This window comes from Varroa destructor, unplaced genomic scaffold (assembly GCF_002443255.2).
Source record: "Varroa destructor unplaced genomic scaffold, Vdes_3.0 BEIS01000007.1, whole genome shotgun sequence".
NCBI classification, from domain to species: Eukaryota; Metazoa; Arthropoda; class Arachnida; order Mesostigmata; family Varroidae; genus Varroa; species Varroa destructor.
The window spans coordinates 9,447,916-9,467,806 of record NW_019211460.1 but is presented as its reverse complement, the minus strand read 5'-3'; the positions used below and the strand labels follow the sequence as shown (position 1 = coordinate 9,467,806).

The following is a 19,891-nucleotide window of genomic DNA, read 5'->3' as shown; positions in this document are numbered from 1 at the left end:
AGTAATGAGTTCTAGTCAAAGAGGCTCTGCAATGGACCGCAGAGAACTGTGTTTCAGCCGTTACAAATCTACATCGAAATAACTTCGGTGTCGGCCCTGCCAAATCCCACTAGTGTCTTACTTTCACACCGTAAACACAGGTTTGCAATACGGTCTAGCCACAAGTATATAGGACATATCGCGTGTTTAAATCATTTTTTCTTCATGAAATAACGTGTGTGGACCCTTAGTTCTTCTCGTATTTTTTTTTTTATATTATATTAAGGTGTTATGATTTTCTTGCGTTCACATCAACAGGATCAAAATCTTCATGTTGCAGAAAATAATAACAGAATAATAGATAATCCACATATGATAAACACATAAAGAAAACAGATTATAAACACGTCAATTTTGTCATACGATCAACATTTTTTGTAAGCATGTGTAATGTAAAAGCTTCGAAATTGGATCAAAAATTAGATCTATTATAGGCTAAGTAGAAGAATCGTTTTTTGGCCGCCATCTTCCAGTAGCACAGGATTTATTGTTAACAACAAAAACAGTCGTATAAATAATCCGCTGTTCGCTACAACTGTACTATCTAAATCTTCGCTAGCATTAATAGACAATTAATGAAAAAACGCATTTTGATTATCAAGAAGTAAGCAAAATCAGTTATTGTGTTTCCGGTTCGCGGGCCTGCCTCACTGCACTCGCTGAATATGCACTAGATGATATATCTTGATCGTCCTTCAAATTCATAGGACCGTTTGTAAACAATGTTTATTTTTTCGGTTATTATTCACTGTGTGTATTTTTAAAATATCGAAAGGTTATAATTATATGCTGTATATTTGATCGTACAGCGGAAATCGCTGCTAAGTCGATCTTGGTCAAGTTTTGAAGAACTCAGCGATTCGTAAGTGCAAAGATATGATACGAGACAAGAACATGGGTTTATTTGATTCTGGCTTACGACTGCCGCTGTCACAATCTATCAATGTAAAATACTTCGAAACAAAGCACAGCATCCGTAGATTATAACTCACGAATACACGCTGAAGAGGGCACGATCAAAACCTACAGAAGCGTGCCCGTAGCGCTGTCAGATATAATACACATAAATTAACTTTAAAGTTGTCATAGAGCAGTTAACTTTAATGAAAGCAATTTGGGCCAGTTCTAACATCGCATCACCTCATAAATTACCTCGAAGAAAACTCCACTCCCTACCCTTGTGTGGATGTGAATACATTGATACGTTCTCTACATGAACTGCACCTAAAACTGCTATTAATCACTGAATTTTTTCAGAGTGTATCAGATCATCAGTCTGCTACAAATATGGATCCGAAACTTACTAAAAGATTTACATTTTTGAACAGAGTGCGTAATGCTTAATTTTCTTTAACTTTTTCGTCTGCCATATGCATTCGTCTGATATAACACCTTCCAGCTATGGGGCGCTGTATAATTAAGATTTTTTTCCTAAATTTTCGGATAGAATAACGTGAAGTCTTATTCAGCTGACCTTTTTCTCTGCCGAAGTTCGAGCTTGCTTCTTTGGACCGCTGTGTACGTTCTTCTTTGGCAAACATGTGCTCGTTTAAAAATTAGCCATCATTATCAGAATGGAACGATGTTTACTGAAGTCTTGGTATTGTGTACTGATGGCAGCTTTTTCGCTATCACATTTTTCATCCTCTCGATTCCTGCGTATGACCAGGCCTCAAAACGAGGGAGGTGTCGCAGCCTAGTACCATCATTGGGGCGTGTCAGGCTGGCCTGTTACTGTAGGCAGTTTTCAACGTTGAACGTGGAACTGAAGTCTTTGTATACCGATATCATGATAAACTTACTTACACTCGCTTTCTTATCAGCCGCATATAGGAAGGTAGAATTCGCTAGTCGTGCGAGTACGTGGCCCAATTTTAACCAGTTTTAGTAGATAAGGGCGACGAGTGATTTTTCTAAAGGTTTACTATTATAGGGATCTAGCACAGTTCATTGACGATACGGCTAATGTATAGCCAACAAACCAAATCACCTTTTCGTTTTCTTTTTCAGTACATATAAATTCAACACTCGTGCGATTTTTGTCTTTCTTGACCGTACAATGAATCAAAATCACGATTCCATCAGGGCGCAATTTTCTCGGACTATTGTCTTGAAAACTATCGAAGAAATTTACTTTGACATATTCAGTCATCGTTATCTTCGTCAGCACTATATCTTGCGGCTTCTTTCTTATTTCTTCATTATTAATATCTTAGCCAAATTAACAATAATATTACTCAATTGTTTACGTTCTTCGCGGGAGCGTTTCTAATAATGGATATACCTTCCTGCAGCGTTTACTTCCCGGTTGAACCGGCCAGAAATCGGCGAGTGCCTGTCCAGCCGATGCAAAGAAAGTTACCTCTTTATGCAAAGTCCAATGTGAGCCAGAATTTCTTAGCTAGCATTGAACTGGCTGACCTGTTCTCTCTCCGAGCGTCTTAAGGAGGACTCTCCCCTAGCTAACGATCACTAGGGCGCCACGGCTTTTCCCGACAGGGTGGAGGTCGATACTGGCGATAAAAATCATATAAGTGAGATAACAATCGTAGAAATGCCAAAATAGTCTGTTTTTTTTTCTTGCTCGCCTGCCTCCTTTGTCTTAGCTGGTCGGACTCCCACTAATAAACAACTACCAGTACCCACCTTCGGGTCACTGCGCGAACAGCGTACGAGGATGGAGGTGAAGGCGCTACAATATGCTAATAAGATTAATATTAAACTTTCTCCTGCTAACCCTTGTTCCTAAGCTTTTGTTGTAAGTCTTCTGAGTCTGTTTATTTAGACTGTCGCCTTTCGCCACCAACCGGTTCGGTTAGTGAGTCCCGTTCGTAAATGAACCAAAAATAGAGGCCCTTGATTCTGCTTGTAGTACACTATCCATTTTAACGTGGGCCCTGGCTGTTGCCGCAGCTGTAATAGCAGCTACTGCTGCTACCGACACAGTTTTCTTGCGGAGGGTGTTTCATCAGATAAATGGGCATTCATTCATTCTGACGTTGATTCACTCAATAACTGAAAACAGAAATTGCTGAGCCGCTGAGAAAGCAATGGGCGAAACTTAGGCGTACCTTTTTGTAAAGGACTATAAGGCTTAGGTTACTAGCCCCATGCCCGAGGCTCAAGGTTAAATACGCGCAGCGAGACAGGATATAACTGGCAACAAATAATTACCCATACGTTGTTGTTGTCGATATATACGCAAAAGGGTTCTGTAGCGAGTCAAATACGCTACTAGCTAAAACCATCTACGTTTTGCTTAAGAAAATTCTTATCGTCATTTAATATATAAATTAGAGTAAAGGACAAAGTGGCTCCACTTTGCCGACAGACTACCGATACCTCGTCATGTTATTATAATAGATCAACCTAATTATAGAGGATCCTTAAATAAAACAGGGAACGATATTTTTTTGACTGGGAAACAAACATGCTGACGAACAACTACGTATATAAAGGTAAGCTATTCGGGTTGTCGCAGGTAGTTCCCTTCGATTGTGTGATGCAGCTCTGATCCACAATCGCCGGCAGCAATGGCCTTATCGAAGGCTTCACTGGATGAAGCTCTGCGAGTGATACAATTCATTTTACCTATAGTTTCATAAAAGGCTCACAGTATCAGTCCTGTTTAGAATCTGCGTTTTTTGTACCAAATCGAAATTCAGCTCAGGCGTTTAACTCAAGGTCATAATATTAAAAGCGTGTCTAAGGCGGTCCAACCTGTTACCGTATAAGTAATGGATGCTGAAGAAACGAAATGTGCATCAGTTGTCGTATACGAATGATGTCTAGAACCATTTACAATGGTTTATGATATAATGCAAGATGCCCTAACGCTCATGCCTTTTCTAGCAGCTGCAACATAATAGTACCATTATCATAGGGACTGAATACGAGGGAATTAGATGGATGACATGGAAAAACTAAGCGATACTTAGTGACAGTGCGGGACGCAAAGCTTGAAACATTTATATAAATAGCCTGACATGTCTATATATAATATAATATAATCTATATGTGCTTGATGTTGTGCACGTCCCGCCAACTTGGAATCTACTTTGTCAGGAGGGCTCCTGAATCTAATTTTAGGCGGTTCCCGTTGGTTATTGAAGCTCGGCATAACACCTGCTCTCTGAAAAACGCTCTACGGAGAACTTGTCCAGCTCAACAAAATGATCTGAGTTCGTGATTATTGCCTGTGGTGAACAGTAAAAACACAGAGTGGCACCTGATCGACAAGACTATAATTGGCTTATTTAATAGCCACTAGAAACGTTTGTGCCGAGCGTGTTGGATGCTATCAGTAAGGCGTATCAACACAGCACAAGAATTGTCTAAGCAGCTAAGAGAGCCTTACGTTCCCAGTTCACCGTGCCTCGACAGCCCTTTAAAGCTATGTATCTCCCCGTGTCCTATTTATAAAACTGTACATTTAAAACCTAATAGCCCGTATAATAAAATTAGCCTTTTTTTCCGCACCTACAGGAGCGTCACTGTCTTAATGCTAGAGTTCATCCAATTATTCCGTGATATCTTGCGGCCTATACATGCCGGCGTTAGGTGCACATAGATACGTATTTTTAGCGAAGGCTGACAGATTAAAGGGACTTAATGGGCCAGATATTTTTGGTTGGGCAAACGCTAAATCATTCGTAGCTGTCGACGCAGTAAAAGCGCAGGCTCAATCAGGCCCGAAAAAGATTTATGAGTCCTACACAAGATCTATAGGAATACACTTAGTACAATGTATAGGAATTTTCTTAAATTGCGTTGGGAGTTAATTGTTATACCTCACCCTCATGTATAACTGATGATACCGGGTTGTCTTAGACTTAACATAAACATAGTAGCATCGGGTTAAGAAGATGAATTATTATCCACTATTATTTTCTATTCTATTCACTATGTAGTAATTCTAGTATAATATAAACTAGTAAAATATCCCATCGGCTACTCATGCATATGATCAGTTGAATTTTATTGTTTCTAGTGATTTTTTTTTTCTAGTATGTTCAAAAAAAAACGCTTCTTAATATAAGTAGATAGCTTTGTCGGGCTTAGGTTTGTGTTAACACCTTTCAGGACAAAGGTTACAACCTTTTTTTTTAGATTTTATATTCCACCGGACATCAAGTTTGCCCACTTCAGCCGTAATGTTCCCGATACGTTTTTTTTTCCAAGTTACCAAAGCTACTTTAATGATAACAATACGAAAGATCCTAGCATTGAACTGCTGGAGTATTTTGATTTTTTCTATGGTAATCAAGTAATATTTCATGCATAAGACTAGTCGAACAGGTGTAACTTTCTTCTCTGTGTAACACCACTTTCTTTAAAACAAACGGATTTAGACATATACCAGTGGTACTGCGTACGTTGATTGTAGCTGGATGTATGATAACGGTTACACTATCATTCTTTCTGTACGTAGACCTAATAACTAGACAAAACAATTTAATTACTCTTTTTTCCACAAGATGGCAGTAGCCTGGCACGATATCAGTGCCAGTTGAACAGTACCCGAGCGGTACCGCAGAAACATTGAACGTTCTTTCCAATGTCTTTTATGTACACGAATAATCATTCCAAGTTTATAATAGAGCAGTACGTTTTGTTCAGGTACGGCCTGATCGATCGTAAGTCCTGATTAACAACGCCCTCAAAAACCAGAGTTTTTTTAGGGCAATCTCAAATAGCCATTTGAATTAGGCCATCGCACGGGTAATCTATACGTCACTCAATTGGTTAATGTTAACCAAAGGAAATAGTTTGTATATATATACCTCATCTGTTGGATGGTCCAGAAAAAAGCTACTTCAGAGAATAATTCGAATCTTTCCAGTGAGAACGAGGTCACGCTAACTTTGACATCGCATTTGCCTCTGTAGATAGAGGTAGATGGCATAGATGACGGGCGAGAACGCGCAAGCCTTACGAGAGTTAACTAGTAGATGCTGAAGAATACGTTACTTTTTGAATCACGAATTTGTGCTATTGATGCTTAGATGTGGTTTTTAAACGGTTTCAACATACGACATACGATTATCCATAGTTTTAAGCTAAGTTAATTATGTTTGGGTCTAACGTCGTAAACAAACGGTAGCACCTTTTTGCAGCCTACGAAATTGGGGTATCTATGAAATAAGCTCTTGTTTTTCTAACCTGAGATTGGGTTGATAAGTAAAACGCATCTTTGAAAAAATAAATACTCCGATATTTGTTACATAAAATTATCACAGTAAATATCTAGAGCAAGCTTTCTTGTGTAAGGCATGCAAGATAAACCTTCAATTTGTTTATCTCTATCTTATCAGCCAGTTTCTAGTCTAGTCGGGATCGGGGATTGCGGTGGTCAACGATCCGATGGAATCGTGGGGTTCGTAAACATCACTACATCATATTTCGCTCATTAAATCAAGCGCCTTAAACGTGTTTGCCTCACGGCGATAGAACCCGCACTGAGCTGCCATACCGTATAGACATAGACGAACACCACATCGAAATAATGACGTTTCTATAAATTTCAGATCGTCTCATTGTTGGCTTTTCAGCAAAATGACTGAAACGTCAAAAATGTTGGGCCTTCAGAGGTTGAATATGTCGATATTTATGCTGTGTCTATGGGCGGCCTTGGTGAAGTAAGACCGATCTCGCGTTCACATACTATACAAGCTTGCGCCTGGTGGAGGATTCTGCGTATCGAGGAGATGCGGCACGCCGCCAAGTGCAAAGAAAGATAACGGCAGAATTCCATCACAGTCGAAGTATACATAAATATTAATTCCAATGACTTGAGGAATTGTTTAATCAAGGCCCACAAAACTTTCACTTCCCATGCCTCATGCAGCTCCCCTTGAAGTCACGCATGGAAAGATTTCAGCAGTACTTTGTTAAGGATGGTGTATGATGTGCTTTCTACACAAAATCAACTGCAAATTAACAGGGCAGTGAAGAGAGCATAGAATATATATTTTTTTACAACTGTTTTACTTCTGCTTCCAAAATTCAACATAATATGGAAGACGTTTATATTCAGAGCATGCCAACATTGTATAGGAGGCTGCAGTGTTATAACTGACCACCGTGTAATAGATTTCTGTGTAACTTGGCAAAATATAGATCGCAGGTTTTCGTAACACTCCGTACTATAAGGTACACGTCCAAACGGAAAAGACTAGTGCGGAATGTAATTCATATATCCGACTTGAAAGATAAACAGTGTTTGATAACGAACACGTTGAGTATCATTCCAAGCTAAGTTTTTTTGTGTCGTTCTTCTTAAAAATGCCACAGCCCTATTCTTGTATATACGGATGAGGATAGCGGCGAAACGACGTCTCGTTACGATCACGCTCAAGCATAAGTGTGTCGTATGATAGTAGCAGTGAGTGCTCCGCCTGTGTCACTCCAGTTCAGAATCCCACAGTTCGGGCCCTAAAAACTGACGGCGCGAATCGATTTCTACGGAGTCTCACTGTGACAAGTTCCCTAGTCCAAAGAATGTCCTCGGCAGCAGGAAAAACTTCGTGAGTTAGAGTGGTTAAGAGCTAACAGCGATGGCTGAGCACCGCTCTATCAGGAGCTGTAGCAGAGGCAACCCGTTGAAGTGTTCTCCCGAACCGACTATAGTATAGCAACGAGACAGGTGAGGCGTACGCATGACGAGGGAAGGCATCCTAACTGCTAGACACCTTCGATTTCGATTTATTTCGCTCACTCTCTAGGGAACGCTCCTTTAATCGCCTTACGTATGGAGGAAATGATTAGCGAAACACCGACTGACCGTATCCTACCCCACAAAATTGTCGAACCCGCAAAAGCGCCTCTTTCAAGGTGCTGTTTCGAGCTATCGAGAGAAATTTAATAGCTTAGGATAACCGTTGTCGTTTCGGTATAATGCAATGGCTGTGGGTTGATTGCATGACTATGATGTGGCATTGCCTAGAAAATGATCCTATGTGATAGCAAATAAAATATTGCGGTCGAAATAAATTAAATGCTATTATTAAGGCGATGAACGAGCTGCGAAGGGAAAAAAAAACACATTTTTCAAACTTTAGTTGAAACTATATTGACTTTGTCCTTCTGTTTGTTGGTAACTTTGAAAGATAAAAAGTCAACGCATATTTTATTCCCATTGTCTTTTTGCGTGTAGAGGAAGTTCACTATACCGAATCCGTAGTGAAACAATCTGAAGATCTGCTAAGAGTGATGCAACGCCCGACACAGACGAAGGAAACAGCAATTCTATCGACTCAGCGCCGGCGATATATTAACGCCGAGTAAAGCCGTATAGAATAATTTACATGTTATTAAAAATGTGGACTGAAGATAACACCTGATCTTTGACTAGCCGATCTGTACATACGTGCAAATACTGCAGAGCGGTTCGCCGTCGCAGCCCTTTAACTTGTCATTTTTGTTTCGGTTAAACGACGGCATATGAGCTAGTTTCAGTTGACAAAACGGCCCCGTTGAACCAAAAGGGAAATATACCTCATATTGCTTCCCAAAAGGCGACGTCGGACCAGACGTGTTCTAGGCAATTCGAGTTCCCATCCCGTTCATCGAATCATGCCGGTTCTTCGAACAACGGAAAATCAAACTCCGATCAAATAATGCAAAGTGTAATAAGACTGCCGCAGACCAGCTCTTTATGCTGTCTTGTTTTCGACGTGGAAGCATTGGGCGGTCTTCACCTGTCTGCCTTCGTGAGCCGTAGTTCCTATGTCCACAGGTTTTGCAAGAATTGCTCTAATTCCAGAGATATTTACTTAGGGACAAAATAAAAACGGTTAATGCATGCTAAATATCTTGTCAAATCTAGCGGTTTCCGGTTTAGCATTATTATTTTAGGATTATACATCAAAGCCCTGTTAAATATCAAGTCTAACAATTGGCTAGACAGATAGGCTTTGCGGCGTCGATCTGGAACGAAAAACTCGCCTGCTCCTAATTTTGCCCGACTACAGATGAGAATTTCAAATAGAACCCAATTAATTTTAAAAATACGTTACGTCAAATGGTCTACGTTCATTCAAGTTAAATATGTTTTAAATTCCTTTTAGAAATTCGCAGTATGAAGACCATAAAAAGCTTCTGTATTTTTCACGTACATCATAGCGTCCAATATCAGACGGTTTTTTCTCTGCAGAAACCTCAACCGAGTTAAAATTTTAGCCACATCAAAATTAGTTTTATCCGTATTGAACAATGCTTTATGTCGTAGGTAGTAAGCCCAGTGGTCAGTTTTATCACTAGAATAATGCCTCGGGCTGTATTTTGGCCCCACAACGATATCTACAGTCTCGTTGAAAAACGCTGCCCACCATAGTCCTGATGTTATAGATGTCTGCTTCTATAGCTGATGAAATTTCAATTGTAGGCAGTGTTTTCTATTTATTTACTAACTGCATTACTAATAAGAATATTATGAAGCAGCTGATACATTATTTTGTTATTATGCGTTAGCCGAGTAAGATCTGAAGAAGTTGACTGAAGAAATTAGAAGTTAGCTTGACTTAGCTTGTTGTTTTTCTTTGGGTTTTGTTTAGTAATATAGAATATCATATATTTCTATATGATATTCTATATTGCACCTATTGATATTTTATATGATATATAAGCTAAATATTTCCAGAACATGATTTGGTTCTGCTTCATATATTGACTGTGTGGGATAGATTTTAGAATTTTGCCAGTAACTTATCATTTTTTCTAATAAAAATCGGCGTCACTAGCTGCAGTATTACCAGCAATAAAATCGCTTGATCTGATTAGGTGTTTGCAGTATAGATGTCAGAGCCATGATAGAGTATATCGTCAAGGGTCCGGTAGCACCGTTGACTCGATAAGAATCTGAGCTGTGCCTTTTCATCGCTAACTCACCATCTGATTTGAGGAAGATCTGGGCAAAACTAGGGCGCATAAATCATTTCTACAGTGAACTTCGACTGATTCTACTTCTGTAAGATTCGCAAATCTTTTTGATCTCACCATGTGAATGATGAAATGTTATTATAACTAATGGCGCAGTGGGTAAGCGCGCGGTCTTAAATTTGCGTTACGACCTGTATAAAAACGACGTAATCCCAACACTGCTAAGGTAACACGTGGACCTCTGAGCATTTTGTAACAGGTGCAAATGTTGCACAGGGAACAAGGACACGGAATGAAATAGAATCACTAGGTTCTATAATTTGTGCCATTCGTCGGCATCTGATCACTTCGAGAGCTGCTAAGCTTTAACTGGTTACACTAAACGGATACGCTCATAGCGAACACTTGCTTCTTGGGGCCATAAATTGCGGTGTATCTAGCAGTTCTAAGTTGACGTTTTTCTCAGACAACCGTTAAAATGTTCGATTCTGTTCGTATAGGCTTTTGTTTATAAGGAGGTTTCCCTCTTAAGCGATTTGCTCCGGGAAAGCTAGTTGTGAGACGAGTAGAAGAAGATACGCACCAAGCCACTCACGAAATTAGGTGCCGAATTATGCAAACAGGGGTCGCTGCTTCGATTCTCGTTAATAACACACACGTACTATATAGCGTAAACAAACATTTACTATAATTTTCAACACAACACCTGCGGCAAGCAACTACAACAAGTATGAATTGAGTCGGTCGTAAAACCTGTTTTTATTACGCTGAATGCATTGCACTCAGTGGTAGGGGGTGTACAGGTCAGCGGGATGCACAAGCATATATCGCTAGGAAGACGCTGCGTCTTTCAAAGCTTGTCAAATGCAGGTAACTCGCAGACCATCTCGTTCAAACTACAGATGTCACATCGACTGATCATGTAGCTGGCTAGATCCACGGTAATCTTTAATAGTGAACAGATGAAACAGCTCAGACAAGAAAAAAGTCGATCAGATCGCCTGGGCTAAAGTGTTTCCCAGAAATTATGTTCGTAAGTTTTGCCAGAAAACTAATCAGTCCCAGTGGGTCTAAAGGGAGCCACTCTAGAACTAGACTATGAAATCATCAGAACAGAGTTCACCTCTTAATGATATGCCTTGCATTAGGCCAACTTCGAACGGCTTACAAGCACTATATGATTATAGCATTACATTTGAGATTGGCTATCAATATACAGTGCTCTATTGGGGGAGTGGAGAAACATATACACCGCTACGGTTTTGACTGCTGGAACAGATACGTCAGTGTACAAACACTTGTGGAACTGATTGTCGAAACTATTCTAAGACTTAAGCTGTAGTAATACCAATGTACGAACCTAACTTATTTATGCTGAGCGATAGCATTTGATTTAGGTTGAAAATTGTCGTTATTATTGTTAGTGTATGATAAAATACAAAACGGAAATGTGTAACCCCATAGCCCTAGGAAGGAATGGCCGTTATAAAGCGTCTCGAATTATTATCGGAAAACATAACTCATTTTTGGCTCAATTGTTGAGAACGTCCGTCGTTTGACGCTCGCTAATTCCGGATACAACATTTGTATGCAGCCTCATACGTAAATCCCAGTGTAAAACTGCGTATCTTGCAGTTTTCCAGTGCGATAACCTCCAGGCTTAGCTAACGTAAAGTTGAGCGGTTTCTAGTTCCCACGCATCGCAGCAACAGGGGATGCTTTAAAATGTGCTGGGTCAAGCTCGGTTTACCGTTCCTTACCTCTCTTTAACTCCCTGATTTAGGTTAGCTGACTTTAGCAGACTCGCTAATAACTTTTTCGTCATTGCGTGAATTGCTATCGTCTAGCCTAGTTCACGACGCCCTAAACGGCGTGATGACCGTCGATCTGGAACTGGTAAATCCGCCTAGCTGGAGCTTAGGGCTCTCACATACACCACTGCGAGATTTTCGCTAGCCGGCATGAATATCCTTTACAGGAAAGTGGCATTACAAAGCGTGAAACATAGCCAAACAATAATGCCGAAAATAAATTCTAGTATTCAACTCGAAAGCTTCGGGTGATGGGCCATGTGTGGGGCTGTTCCGCCTATGATGCGAGAAATGTGTCAGACCGTGAGTACATACGCTTGCTATTCAAATAGTGCACTTTGGAATCGCGGCCAGCTAGCTGCACAATCCTTTAAAGGCCTGAGGGCAAACAACCGAACAAAGTCACGGTGGCCTTCCGTGGCTTTACTGTGGTGTAAACGACCTATCACTGAAAATTAAAACTAATGTAAGCCATTTTAAAACTATCTAAAAATCTACGATGCACCTCCAAGCCAAATGTTTCTTTGACACAAAGCCGGCCGCTAGATGCCGATTGTACTGAATGCCGATATACCGCTTCAACCTTCGTTCATTACCATTATCGTATTTTATAGTGCGCTCGAATGAGCCTTCCATAGTTCAGACGCGAACATGAGTCCCGTGGCTGTAATCTGAATTTTTTTTTTGGGCTTTTTGTTCAACTTTTCACCCAGATAGCACTCTCATATCTCTGATGAATTAGTTCATTAAGCGTGAGAAACGTATTTGTGGGCAGAGATACGAGTAACTATTGGTGAATATTATTTCTCTTCTGACACGAGCTAACGGGCTCCCGTAATATAATTTTGTCCTGCGCATAATAGCACACTGACTTCGTAGAATGATATTGGATTTTGTCAAGTAGTAGACGATAAGCTTCGGTGCAACGCAGCGGTCTGAACAAATATTGTGCCGTTTATGTCGTATAATTACGTCCTTTGAATCACTGCGAGCCGCTTCTACATGGTTCACTAATTATTTGTTCACGATTGGTTCTTTTCTTCATCTATGGCTCTATTGACTAGTGACGGTTGGTACTGTGAAGAAAGTATCGAATACACGTAAAAGAATCTCATTGCGTATGTGAGTGGCTTTGCGCTATGCTATTGAAACATCATGTAGTAAATTATTGAAGCCGGAGTTTTGCTCGGCTAGAATCTGTTATCCCAGCACAAATTGTCGCTATTCTTGTCGTTATTACGCCCTAATAAGTCCGATGTTTGTATTTATAAACGCTTCGTGTTTTTTTTTTTTAGATGGCTAGCTACTTCGACTACTTGTGCTTATAATCATAGTAAAAATCCAACTAAACACATGATCAATTTTCTATGTTCTTCATTCTTTACAGAACTATTTAATAACGTCAGACAGATTTTTACAAATCGTACGTTAAAACCGGCTCGTCTTCATCAAGGGATATCCTTTAGCATTATTTCAGCTATGTCTAACAGAATTCAGATGTTTTGCTTTTAGGGGCAGTTCTTTTGCGAACGATTTTTATGCTCGTTACGCAGTGAGGGAGCGGCAGTAGGTAAGTAGTGTGGCATGGCTTCATCTATTATATGTCGACAAATAATGATTATTTACTTAATATATAGTACTTGAATTTCATCTCGCTATGCTCAAACGTGATAGACTGCAGAATCGGCTTCAATAGCGAAAAATCCGAAAACATATAGTTACATTATTATCTAGAGTAGCATTAAAGGGTGTAAAAAACATGAGCCAGTCACAAATATGCAACCTTTTATGCCGACTTGTCAAATACGTGTTTTGCTAAAAAACGACGTTCCCAATCACGACGGTGAGCACCGTTGCGCGTTCATGTTTGAAGCGCTAGCCGTCCAACTCTCTCAAAGGGCTGCTTTGAAAGATATTATATTTGAGGAAGAAGAACCATCAGAGCTTAGCTAATATATCAGGTTAGATAAAAGGAAGTTCGAGGAATGGCCGGGCACAACAGAAACAGATTTATGGGTGGTCCAGTTTTCGATCACACACAAATCCAGCGGCAATAACTCACAAACGTATAGTCGAACTGCACTAATACGTTCGTGTACGTCGTCAGCATTTTGGGTGGCGGCAGCAGCAGCAGCAGCAGCAACCGTAAGGTCAGCATAACGTTTTTTAGAGTAAATCCTTCATCTTCGGTTGAAGGTTCAAATCCAGCTTGGAAAGGTCGAAATGCCGATTTAGAAAAGCTCTTTACCGAATACGTGCTCGTTATGGGTTACCTAGAAAACGGAGAACGATGAGAATGAAAAATCCAAGTGATTATTGTACAATTTATACCCTTTAACATTACAGATAGAGCTCCAAGCTAACGAGAAAGCACACAAGCGAGTATGAAAATTTCTGATGGCCCACTTTTAGAAATCAAAGATTTTTCGAAGCGAAAAAACTGATGGCTTTCTATATGCCCATCCGTGTCTGCAATCAGATAAGAGCTAGCAAGCATAATGAAAAAGGTGGATTGTATCTGTCAATTGCTCTTAGTGCTTGCTAGTTGCTTAGGAAAGAGCGCATAAAAATCAAATCAGGTGCTATTGTAGTCAGATAGAAGGGTTTGCTTTGATTGTAAATCTTCAAGCAGAAAATTCCGAGGAAGCTTTCGCTTTTCGAAAAGCCTTTGCTAATGCCATCAGTGTATCAAAATAAGTCGGGGGGCAAAATTCGAACTAGCGAACCTAAAATACACTCTTTTTTTTTTTAAAATTTTGTATTCTCGTTTTAACCCTGCTACTGTAATTTGGCGAATATTTAATAATATCATTTAGTTAAATAGTACAGTATATAATTCCTTGCGTTCTTCACTGCTCTTCGTTATGATCCGTAAGTGAATAGGTAGTTCATCTTTTCACGTATTCAAATCTTTCGAGAATGCTTCTTTAGCTATGTTAGGCTGCTAATAGGACACGCGTACAAGTTAAACAAGTCAAAACTGCGTTCCTGCTTGCTTTTTTGATTGACATTGTAAGTTACTTACAATGATCAGGACCTTTCGATCTGGTCGGTGCGGCTTGGGGCACCAACAAGTTTTACGTTTATTGAGGTCGTATCAATGTGGATAGTAACTGCTGTCTACGTAAGACGCCATCTCTTCGGGAAACATACAACGTATTCCACAAGGCTAACCATGTACGCCGTGTGCGATAAGTATGAGCAGCTAACTTCGACGACATTCTGTTCAAATACAGTACAGAAGATAAGAAGATTGAGCGACGTTTCTATTGGCCGTTTATGAGTTATTGGCCGCGTACACAGAGATGCGACTAGGAAATGCATTACAACCTCTGCTGCATCTCGAAATATGGCTAAAGAATACAAACAGCTCTGAGCCAATTGTCGCCTCGAGCAGGAAAGCGAAGTGAAAATACAATGTTCAGAGATACAGAACCTGAGATACAGACTACCACTGGCCTATTGCCAAAAGAGGAATTTCTTTGTTACAATTTATCAGTCAGGTTCAAACTTTTACGACATTATATTTTACTCAAGCGGGTAGAACAAGGTTAGAAATTGCTGAAACTTGTTCGAAACGATTCGACATATTGCCTAAATAGACAATCCCGAACAGCAGTTTCCTTCGTGGCAAGGCATGATATCGGTGCTCCTTTGCTTGCATGTATATATATGGAACAAGCACGTAAGTTTTGCATTAGACACACCCTTGTGTATAGATTGTAATATCCGATGTAAACAAGTCACATGAATAGAGGCGCCTAGATCGGAACGACTTCATAGAAAATAGTTCCATAATTACATTGAATTATCGTACGTTTCTTTATCGGACGTTACAGTAGCGTCTGATCCGCAAACATTCTAACTGGAAACGCGCGAGTCAATTCCCTTTAAAGGTTTAACAAAAGAATATGGAGACGCACATTGATTTAAATAAGGCTGATTGGTATCTAAATTGATTCTCGGTTTTTTTAACGTCATACATAAAACACGAATCAGAGATCATCTTTATGGAGAGACCACCACACAGTTTCACAATCGCCGCCCGATATGTGTAGCATTATGTGTGATCGCACTGAAAGAGATATCAGCGTATTCTGTACCATTGGGTCCAACGATCAAAGTGCTAAAACCAATATCGTCCCAGGGAGGGGATGGGAACGAGTGTGAACATAAAAGAATGATCCAAGCGCTAGTCGACGATCTGTGTGTGCGTTTATATGGACACGAAAAAGCTAAGAATCTAGTAAGCATATCAACAAATAAACTCCGTCATACAATTGATGCGACATACCGGGCCTTTTTTCTTGTCGCGTCGAACAGTAACGATTCCTGATCGAATAAAAACTTGTCTCAGCCTAACGATAGAGGCGGGGGAGCGAAACGGTCGGCCGCGGCTCGCTTTGGTTGCTGGTTCGCTTTGTCGGACTGAGCGTAAATTCTGTTCGCCAAGCGCAGGCCATCCACCGGCCACTGTAGAGCATAAAGTAAGCCACGTCCGAGGGCAACGGACAAACGACTGAGCACCAGTGTAAGCACTGGCTGCTTTGGGACCAGTCATGCTCTGCATACGCCTAAGTCGGTATTATTCGTCGCCTGGATCCTGGCGACGATCTTGACGTGCTTGGATTCCTCGTTCACGCAACGCCCGAGGCCCAATAATGTGTTGGTAAACGTACAAAAAGAAACCCATAGACACATACCGTGTGCGTATATATATCACAGTGGATGAATAAGTCTGTATGCGACTTTACTGAAGCGCTAAATACTTCATGAGGGCGGATGGCCGAGGCTCTAGGGGGGCAACCCAACAGAAAAACAATACAATACCGTCTCTATTTAATCGACGTTATCTGTCTGCTGGACTCGTATTCGAGGACCAGTCAAGCGGTGCGGTGTCCCACTGGATCGACGAGATCAAAGCAGCTCGATCACCTTCGTCTGTTCCCTTCACTCGTTGATGTCTGTCAAGACGCAAAAACTGAGACTGAAGAGCGTGCGTCGCTGGACTCTGGGCCGAGGCCTGCGGTTTCCGAAAGAAAAAGTTCTATGACACCCGACGGCAATGTTAGTTACGGCGTCCATATAGTGGGATTAATAACGAGTTGCATAATATTAACAACGTTCTAACTCGATTCATGGCAAACATCATGGATAATCTGATGGAGCAGACATGGTTACATTGTTAAATTATTCAGCGCTTTATTTTGAAAACTATCTAAGCTATCTACTTTACACCTACGTAAATTGATTCACTGGCCTGCAATGAATTAGTCCTAAAGCAGATTCACTTTGAGATCATTCGCTTGTCGGGCCCACAACAAGATATTATAAATTACATTCAATTATAGTTCTTCATACAGATCGTAAGGGGACGAAATAGAATTGACGTCCGGCTTCTAAACGAAAATTGTCGGCATTTCAACCATGATAAACAGACCGTCTGCAATAGTTCAACGATACGGCGCCATAATGGCTAAACATAATGATTGTTGCGCACATACGTAAGTAGATAATGGATCTTAGCGTAAGTATGTATAATAGAATCGTTGATGGATACTAAGAACCACTAAATCATTGACCGTTTTTGAAGGTAACGGCATAGGGTCAAGGTAATGGCGCCACAGCGTTGTTATCAGTTTCCATAGCAACGACAGTGAGATACGTAAATAGGTATAGCTTACGAACGATAGATACGAAAGATTGATAAAGACTGAGCTTCGTCTATATATATGTGGATATATTATCGTATGTATCGCAGCCTTGACTCGTTAATAATTTTCTCCACTTGTTATTCCGCTGTGCCCTAGCTGACTAACTGCCCTCACATTCACCTTGTTCGATTATTATGTAAATCAGTAAAAAGGAGGAAAAAGGGTAAAATATACACACAAACAGATTCAGATTTATACAGGAGTAGAATAATTCACAATAGCAACGTATCGCAATGATAACACGCGTCCGAAATGGCTGTCACACGTTACCAGCTTTTTATCATTCAACCTGGTACGCTATGACTGCTTGCAGATCCACAAAGCACTGAATATCAAGGCTGCAGGCGGGGAAGTTAAACCGCTCCAAGATCTTTTTGGGCCTCTAGCCCATTTAGTTAGTCGGATGTGAAATCTGGTCAGCAAAAAATGGTGACATTAGACTGATATATTAAAAAACATAGTGGTGCGCTTAAATTGTTTTGTAATTATCCAATGCAATACACGTACGTTGAAATGGCTGGACATGCAGCTCAATGGAGCTCGAAGTGTTAACTAAAGTAGTCCGTCGACGAATATCTAAGATTAGAAATACGAACGCCTAAATTGCAGTACGCCTTGAATAATAAGGCCTTAATAATGCTATATGAGTCTGTATATTATAGAACATCTTACTGTCACAAATTCCTATATGATGTGTGCGTTCAAGGTATTATTTAGGATTGAAGGTTCGCTTTTAGCGCATGATTCGTCTGCTATTGAACCTGGCATTTCCTTTTAGATCTAGGCCAAGATGAGTCAGTTAGAAAGTCGGGCGCATACGAAAGTTGTATTGAAAGCTGTTCATGACTTCCGGGGTCTTCAGGGGGAAGTGTCCAATGACGAGGTCAATGTTATATGATCACAGGTACCGTTACTGCAGCAACTGTCTCATAATGGCACTGCGATTTGGGAATACTTTAGTCTGCTGTAAATATTTTATAGCTTCCTTCACATACTTTCAGAGAGCTAGATCTTCAACAGACATATAGTTAAGGTCGCGTGTCTAAAAAACTTAAACACGTGGCAGTGAAATCTAGAAACAACTTCAGTCTATCAGCATGAATGCACTTAATGGCGATGTGTTGTAAGTTTAAAGACCTATTCTATCTATCCATCCAGTCAAATCAGTGGAAAGCAAACTCATGTTTCTAGTAAAAGATATGTTTTTGTCTGCCGATTTTTCGGCAAACGCCTGCTTCCTTTTAACGTTGGCTTCACGACTCAGAACAGAACGACGGATATGATTTCTCGTGGACAAAGTACGCTGATAGCGAGCCTCATTTAAGATAAGCAAATTCAGAATTTCCACATAACGAAATAGGGAGAATTTACCAGAATCCACTGCTTCGTTCAATTTAGAACGCCTAACATGAGATCTCGAGGTCGACTGCAGAAACGTGCCTGCCACTCGTACACACTTGTATTTCAAAGGTCCTGTGTTAGCCCTTTTTCATCTTCCAAATAGAAAAAAACGTATTTTTTGTACAGCCACTGTGACACACGTTCACTTATTTACATGTAAACATCACCCAACTGCAACAAAACAAAAGCGTCTCAGGAGAAAACGATTCGGCATGATATGCATGAAAGCGTCGTATTTTTCGACATTGTTATTTATATTTATTGTAGCACCAAGTAGATAAAAGTTATATATTTGATCAAAACTTGAATACCCCCCGTAGCTGCTGTCTTTGCTGGCAATGTTTAATGCCGTAGCCAGGCAATCTTTCAAGAGAACTTCAAGCAAGCGGCAATGACTTTACAACACGAAATTACTGACATCCATGCAGAAGACACCTTCTTAACAACAGACGGAAGACAATAAAAAAATTTATAAATAACATTTTACATAACAATATCTTTTTTTCTGGAAATATTTTAAATAAGGGACCCTATTACTAGTAAAAACCTGTGCGGGCAAATCGTAGTATACCCAAAAATTTCGATTTACCTTATGCCAAAATACATCACGTATCTTAGCTGGTCAGCGCAACTTATGTCTGGTCCGGTAAGCAAACTAGGCCCATCGTGCGGCAACACCTCTTACCTGGAAAAGACCACTTAGGAAGATACTGGCCAACTTGACATCCAACTCTTAGAGGATAACGTTCCAAGAGTTCTTGAAGGCTCTTAAAATGTTACTAAATAAATTTTGCCACTTACTTCAAGACTTTTTTCTGGGAGTAACAGTAACAAACCAAGTTGAAGTGAAAATTCCTTCTCACGTAATTATGTACTTATGTAATTTCTTCTCACCGTAGGCCGCCAGTGCCTTTTCCATCGGAAGAGAACCAGAAGGATTTTAAAGGCGCAAACAGTTTAGGTCAATATCTTTATGTAATGCATTATGACAACTCAACCTAACTGTGTATATATTTTTCTCTTGAATAACACAGCAATTTAGTTTAA

General features: G+C 40.2%; 1 long non-coding RNA gene across 4 annotated transcripts; it reads right to left on the bottom strand.

The window, feature by feature from the left end:
* Window positions 1-919: 919 nt before the first annotated feature.
* Window positions 920-19,840, bottom strand: LOC147754285 (uncharacterized). Of its 4 annotated transcripts, none has more exons than XR_015317176.1 (6): window positions 19,646-19,840; window positions 19,434-19,529; window positions 17,312-19,282; window positions 16,024-16,752; window positions 14,755-14,951; window positions 920-14,002 (listed from the first exon to the last, which is right to left on the bottom strand). It is a non-coding gene; the product is annotated as an uncharacterized LOC147754285 (long non-coding RNA). The 4 variants fall into 4 exon arrangements; XR_015317177.1 differs by having other exon boundaries at window positions 17,312-19,279; XR_015317178.1 differs by lacking the exon at window positions 14,755-14,951.
* Between the last annotated feature and the right edge of the window lie 51 nt (window positions 19,841-19,891).